Source organism: Homarus americanus, unplaced genomic scaffold (genome assembly GCF_018991925.1).
Source record: "Homarus americanus isolate GMGI-L3 unplaced genomic scaffold, GMGI_Hamer_2.0 scaffold50281, whole genome shotgun sequence".
Classification (NCBI taxonomy): Eukaryota; Metazoa; Arthropoda; class Malacostraca; order Decapoda; family Nephropidae; genus Homarus; species Homarus americanus.
In genome coordinates, this window is record NW_024742338.1 from 276,008 (window position 1) to 283,737 (window position 7,730).

General features: G+C 43.3%; 1 protein-coding gene across 3 annotated transcripts in view; it reads left to right on the top strand.

The window, feature by feature from the left end:
- The window catches only part of LOC121876869, a 136,090-nt gene that overhangs the window by 8,915 nt on the left and 119,445 nt on the right, over nucleotides 1-7,730 (top strand). The gene's annotated exons all lie outside the window — the stretch shown is intronic.

The following is a 7,730-nucleotide window of genomic DNA, read 5'->3' on the forward strand; positions in this document are numbered from 1 at the left end:
GCTTTCTTTAATATATACTTTCACTCTTTTTAAAGAACTTCCTCTCCCCTTAAAGAACTTCCCATCTCCTTAAAGATCTCCCCCCTTAAGGAACTTCCCCCCTTAACCAACTCCTCCCTTAAATAACTTCCCCCTTTAAACAACTCCCTTAAGGAACTCCCCCCCTTTAAACAACTCCCCTTAAGGAACTCCCCAACCCCCTTAAGGAACCCCCAACCCCTTAGGGAACTCCCCTTACTTAATAAGTGGGCCAACTTTCCACGTCCTCTGTTCTTTAGGATAAATAACTACAGAGAGAGAGAGAGAGAGAGAGAGAGAGAGAGAGAGAGAGAGAGAGAGAGAGAGAGAGAGAGAGGAGAGAGAGAGAGAGAGAGAGAGAGAGAGAGAGAGGGAAACAAAGAGACAGGGAGAGAAAGAGATAAAAGAAAGAAAGAGAGAAATTGGGTAATTCTGAAGACCCAAGGCTCACATAACTCTAGCGTCAAAAACATTACTGATTTTTCTAGAGCTACCTCACAAATCATAAGAAATATATCCATGCCTTGATATTATCACAAGAAAATATTAAGGTAAATATTCCTTAAAATTCAATAGTGTTTTCTGAATGACAAAACATCGTACAATTCCCCCCCAGAATTTTTCACTTGTTACTTGAGAATATCGTACTTAAGGGGTTAAGATATCGTACTCAAGGGTTAAGATATAGTACTCAAGGGGGTTAAGATATCGTACTCAAGGGGTTAAGATATCGTACTCAAGGGGTTAAGATATCGTACTCAAGGGGTTAAGATATCGTACTCAAGGGGCTAGATATCGTACTCAAGGGGTTAAGATATCGTACTCAAGGTTAAGATATCGTACTCAAGGGTTAAGATATCGTACTCAGGTTAAGATATCGTATTCAAAGGCTAGATATCGTACTCAGGGTTAAGATATCGTACTTAAGGGTTAGATACGACTCAAGGGTTAAGATATCGTACTCAAGGGGTTAAGATATCGTATTCAAAAGGCTAAGATATCGTACTCAAGGGTTAAAGATATCGTACTCAGGGGTTAAGATATCGTACTCAAGGGGTTAAGATATCGTACTCAAGGGTTAAGAATACCTAGGGTTAAGATATCGTACTCAATGGGTTAAGATATAGTACTCAAGGGGGTTAAGATATCGTACTCAAGGGGTTAAGATATCGTACTCAAGGGGTTAAGATATCGTACTCAAGGGGTTAAGATATCGTACTCAAGGGGGTTAAGATATCGTACTCAAAAGGTTAAGATATCGTACTCAAGGGGTTAAATATAAATATCTCTAAAATATATAAATCGATGTTGTAAAGGTAACACTATTTTACATTCTGAAAAAAAACGAAAAAAAAACTATGGTTAAATAAACATTCCAACATTCGTATCCCCTGAAAAAAAAAATCCCCACCTGTTACTTTGGCGATAATCATAAAGAAAACGGCACCATAAACACCACAAAATACACAAACCGGGAGGCTATAGATTATCCAATCCTTTCACTTACCCGCGCCAACACCAAGATAGAGGATCGAAGATAATCAATTACTCCCGGGCGACGGGTTTAATAGGATCCCAACACTGATAACGTCGCCCTGGGAAGCTCTATATCCAAGAGTTTTACCCGCCAAGCGTTATAAAATGAAACTCATCTTAGAATTTGACGCCGTAATTTAATACCTACAGGTGTCAAACAGCGGTGACGCCTTTCATAGCGGTTATAGTAATGGGCAATATATAGTTCTTGGGGTTGAAGGATATATATATGATGTCTATATTTCCGGGTTTTATATAGCATTAGATTGTTTTGAAGTATAATAAAAATGATGGTAATATATAGACGTCCTTTAAATTAATTAGATAAGATATGATGACAGTGACGGATTGGTGATATTATTATTATTATTATTATTATTATTATTATTATTATTATTATTATTACAATTTTTATCACAATGGTACAACTTCCTGGACAAAATGTTACCGGAGACTGAATGAGACAGGAGAGAATCACTGTCTATTTCTGAGGCGCTAAATAACCTGTCGATATACTTGGACGGGTTTACGGAGGAGTATACAGTAAACTCTCTCCATAACAGACGTGTCAATAAGGTGATGGATACAGTAAACTATTTTGTCGTTAGTGGGAGGGAAACACTAACCTAACCTAACCTAACCTAACCTAACCTAACCTAACCCAACCCAACCCAACTTTATAAAACCTCACACAAATAAACTTTTTCAGGTCAACATCTGGTACTGCAAAGGCACCTGTAATTCCAACCAACAGACGTAAACTCTAAACAACTGGTTAGGTTGGGTTTTGGTTGGGTTAGGTTGGGTTTTGGTTGGGTTAGGTTGGGTTTTGGTTGGGTCAGAGGAGGAGGAAAAAGAGGAAGAAACAATATGAAGAGGGAGAAGGAGGAGGAGGAGGAAATAAGAATGAAGACGAAGGAAGAAAGAAGCGGAGGAAGGAAGAAGAATTAAAACAAGAGAACATAAAACAAATGATGATAATGAACGGTAATAAATGATCAATAAAGAGAATGACGAACCAGGGAATTGAAGAAAATAGGTAAAAGATAATTAATAAAAAAATGACAGACATATATAGTGAATGACAAAGTAAATTAAAAGTATTAAAAAAAGAGACTGAAAGTATTAAGGAGAGAGAGAGAGAGAGAGAGAGAGAGAGAGAGAGAGAGAGAGAGAGAGAGAGAGAGAGAGAGAGAGAGAGAGAGAGAGAGAGAGAGAGAGAGAGGCGGTCTCTGGCTGGCTGGCTGGCAACAAGTAGAAGAGCGATCATAAATCCGATTCATATTGTGGCGTTTTTGAAAGGTTGTGAAAAAGTGAATGTCTGTGTTTTCACGAGTATCTGTCGACGTGAGAGAGAGAGAGGACTGGGTGATCGAATGTAAGGTCCTTTTATGGTCCGTGGTAAAGGGATTGTCTGTACGTGGTAGTGGGAGTCTGTACGTTGTAGTGGCAGTCTGTTAATGGTAGTGGTGTACATGATAAGAGTTCAGCCTGTACGTGGTAGTAACTTGTTTGTACTTGAAAGTGACCATCTGTACGTGACATCAGCGTACGTGGCACATTTAACCTGTATTCCGTAAACATAGTCCGAGTGCGTCATCGGTAAATGGTAATGACGCTACAATATACCTAATCAATATATATTTTTTCCCAGTCGTGTCTCTTCCCATCCCAGAATGAACACCAGTCCATCCTCGACTTAAAAATTATGCATGCAATGTTATTTTTTTCCCCAGTCATGTCTCTTTCATCCCAGAATTAAGATCAGTTTATCCTAGAATTAAAAATACCAATTCAATGTTATTTTTTCCCCAGTCACGTCTTTCCTATCCCAGAACTAACCATCGGTGGTCATCCTAAACTTAAAAATTGATAAGATACAGAGAGTCAATTACAATACGTATTTGTAGATCCATATTAAATTTGGTGTCATAAAGTATCGTATGTCTTTTTTGTAATTCCTTAAATTATGGGTCTTTTAATGGGTGGTAATTACCTGAACAACTTAAATCAATGTGTGAAAATAAATGGAAAACAGTGTGTGGTATTGTCATGCGATCTTTATGTTCTGTCATGTTTACTAATTGAAGTTTTGCTGGTCAGTTGCCGTTGTTTTTAAAGTGTACATGTGTGTATATGTCAATGTGTGTGTGTGTGTGTGTGTGTGTGTGAGCGTGTGCATGCATGCGTGGTTTTATGAACGTGTGTATGTATGTCTATGTGCACGCGCGCTTCTTAACAATAAACAAAATCTGGATAAAAATTTGTGACTAAAAACCAATAATTGAGTCACGGCCTCACGCCATGACTCTTGGACCCCGCTGACTCCCTTAATGACTCGTGGCCCTTAGAAACCCCAGTCCTGATGGGCCCCAGTAAAAATGGGCCCCAGAGAGACCCACAGTAAGCCCTAACCCCTAAATTGGGTGAATTTGTACACGTTGTTACCAAAAGCCTGAAACATGGCCCTGGGCCGCCCTCGGGGGAGTGACCATACCCTGATTGGTGCCAGCCGGAGCCTTGCCTGGGGAGGTCGGGTCTACCAGGGAGGGGTCTGCCAGGGAGGGGTCTGTCAGGGAGGGGTCTGTCAGGAGGGGTCTGTCAGGGAGGGTCTGTCAGGGAGGGTCTGTCAGGGAGGGGTCTGTCAGGGAGGGGTCTGTCAGGAGGGGTCTGTCAGGGAGGGGTCTGTCAGGGAGGGGTCTGTCAGGGAGGGGTCTGCCAGGAGGGGTCTGTCAGGGAGGGTCTGTCAGGAGGGGTCTGTCAGGAGGCCTCTGTCAGGGAGGGGTCTGTCAGAGGGGTCTGTCAGGAGGGGTCTGTCAGGAGGTCTGCCAGGGAGGGGTCTGTCAGGGAGGGTCTGTCAGGGAGGGGTCTGTCAGGGAGGGGTCTGTCAGGGAGGGGTCTGTCAGGGAGGGTCTGTCAGGGAGGGTCTGTCAGGGAGGGGTCTGCCAGGGAGGTCTGCCAGGGAGGGGTCTGTCAGGGAGGGTCTGTCAGGGAGGGGTCTGGCTAGGGAGGGGTCTATTAGGAGGGGTCTAGTCAGGGAGGAGGAGGAGGAAGGAGGTGAGAAGGATGAAGAAAATGTGAGGGAGAAAGAAAGAGGAAGAGTGTGGGAGGAGGAGGGGAAGTGGGGGAGGGAGGAGGGGAAGTGTGGGAGGAGGAGGGAAAGAGGAGGAGGAAGAGTGTGGGGAGGAGCCTAGAATAAAAGAGGTAGATTCACATACATGTACAACATATATAGATTATTATTTCTTTTGTCTCATAATTGTATATCAGCTGATGGCACTGAACACCTGTTGCTGATTGGCTCCTTTCCAGTGTGTGTGGGGGGAGGAGGATAGAAGAGAGGGGGAAGAGGCACGGAAATACCCACATGAGGGAGGGTGGGTAGATAGGGTGTGGTCATGGATACCCAAAAGTTATCCAGTATGTGGGTGGTGTGGGTACAATGGATTCAGAACCGGTTTTCTTGTTCGGGTATTGATTTTCGTTAGCAGTGTTGTCGGGTCTTGTGGCGGACCAGTGAACAGGGAAGGTTGTATGACTACACACGGGCGTTACTACAAGGGGGGGGGGAGTGAGGGAGGGACGTAATTTGCATATATGAATTTAAGATTTACATACGCTTATATAGATCCATACAGCTATTTATAAAGGATGAGAACATTATATAATATGTCTAATTACGGTAAACATATAGATAATCGATATAACAGGTGAGGGTGTTTCAGTGACCCACGCACGCGGTAGTCAGTCAACCAACAGCACCAAGGAGACCTCCACACACGTAACATGTGAGTGTGTGTTTGTTTTGTCTGCTCCACACACCATATTTTGGCGCGTTTATTCCACATGTACGAGGTGCGGCGGTCAGGGGTCACTAGTTTGAGCCTCGTTCCACCCAGCTGTGAACGGGTACCTAACTCTTTCCGGTGGAGTAAGTGGCAGCGGTTGAGTGTAGAACAAGCCACGCTGCTGCCTCCTTGTGTACAGCAGAGGGACCCAAGTGTGAGGCAGTATTACCCACAATGGCTGCCTCACCTCTGCCTCAGGTATCCATCTACAGGTAGTTAGGAATTAGTAACACAGGTATGAAACGTGGCTGTGGCTCCATAAACACCCTGGTTGACGAGGGTATCTGTTTACCTGGTGGTGGACGGCCGCTGTGGTGGTGATCTGTCTGTCTGTCTTGGTAGATCTGGTAAACAGTTTGGTCTTGGTCTGGCTCACCTGGCCCTCACTTCGTCACTGACATAAGAGCTGGACCTGACAGTGAGTGGTCCAGGTGTGTTGGTCACTTCAGGCACTTGAGGTACGTGTATCTGAGTTACAACTACATGGCAAATACGGTATCTGAGTGACCATTAGTGTATCGACCTCTGAATGACAACTGTGGCGTCTGATTGCCACATAACTTGTAAATAAGGTATAATATTTTTGCCTTTGTGTCATATATCAACGAAATTTCTGAGTGGCTGTCAGGGTTCGCAGGTATATATCCTGAGTGGTAAATATGACCCCTGAGTGGCAGCGAGGTCACTCAGGCGTGCGAGGACCAAGGCCCCCTTAGCCACTTAGGCACAACATGTACCAGAATTTCAAAGTAGCAAAAATGTCTTCGTGCGAGAGAGAGAGAGAGAGAGAGAGAGAGAGAGAGAGAGAGAGAGAGAGAGAGAGAGAGAGAGAGAGAGAGAGAGAGAGAGAGAGAGAGAGAGAGACGCCTTTATGATTTATAACTCATTTAAACTTCCCGCTATTTCCACCTCCATTATGGCTGTATCAACTTAACATTTCCCTTGACGGTTACTGTTCCTGCGGCCGCTTATTCCCGAATAAACTTGGGATATTTCACACTCAATTACGGCGAACCAAGGCTGCTGTACGGCCAATTTAAGTAGGAATTTGAGTAGGAATGCCGAGCCATCCAGAGTAAGACCAACAGTTTAAAGTTAGAGTGAAGTAATGCCCAGGAGATTGTCTGGTGGGCGGAGTCCATTTTAAAGGTATGGAGGGCGTGTTTGTTTACATGCGTGACGTCATGAATTTGGTGCATTGCGATTGGCGGGTGAACGTTTATATGGTTTTCTTTGACATTATTACAACGACGATGTTACTTTTCCTTTTATAGAGGCTAAGTCAGGGTAGGTTAGGTCAGGTTAGGTTATGTTAGGTTAGGTCAGGTTAGGTTATGATAGGTTAGGTCAGGTTAGGTTATGATAGGTTAGGTCAGGTTAGGTTATGATAGGTTAGGTCAGGTTAGGTTATGATAGGTTAGGTCAGGTTAGGTTATGATAGGTTAGGTCAGGTTAGGTTATGTTAGGTTAGGTCAGGTTAGGTTATGTTAGGTTAGGTTAGGTCAGGTTAGGTTATGATAGGTTAGGTCAGGTTAGGTTATGATAGGTGAAGTTTGGTTGGTTTCGTTAGTTGAGTCAATACCTCTCGGGTGTCTAAAGTCCGTGGTAACAGGGATTCTATACACACAAACATCAAGGGACTCAAACACAAACATCAAGGGACTCAAACACAAACATCAAGGGCATCATGGACTATGGTAGCACGTTCACGGATAAGGCGAAGGCGGGAGGGGGGGGTAGGCAGGTAGACCGGGGGGTAGGCCGAAGGGGTAGGCAGGGGGTAGGCAGGGGTGGTAGGCCGAGGGGGGGTATATCAAGCTCTTTAATAATACCGACACTATCAACACTGGCTAGGAGCTGCTGTACACAGATCATAAAATACCATCTTATAAAAAAAAATAGAGTTTAAAGTTGTTTTTTCTTTAACACACATTTATATCTCTTGTGTTGTTGTGATCCTTAACTCGAGGATAACCATTCATCACCACTCATTCAAGGAGGACCATATATGACAGTTACTTCCATGAGGGGGACCTTCCATAACCACTCACTCGAGGACGACCATCATATCTCTCACACGTCTTGGGGGAAAAAATATAAATATCCTCTATTACTCGTTGTTTACAGAGAGAATGACGCAAACAACATAAACAACGGAAGATAAACAACTCCAGGATTTACTCCCGAAAAAAAAAACTTATTTCTCAAGTCATCTTCTTACTGATGAATAAATTAAAGAATAAATTATTGAATAAATTACTCTACTATTCTACAACCTAACATAGCTAATTTATTTTACATTTTGTCTCTCGTCTAACTTTTACAATT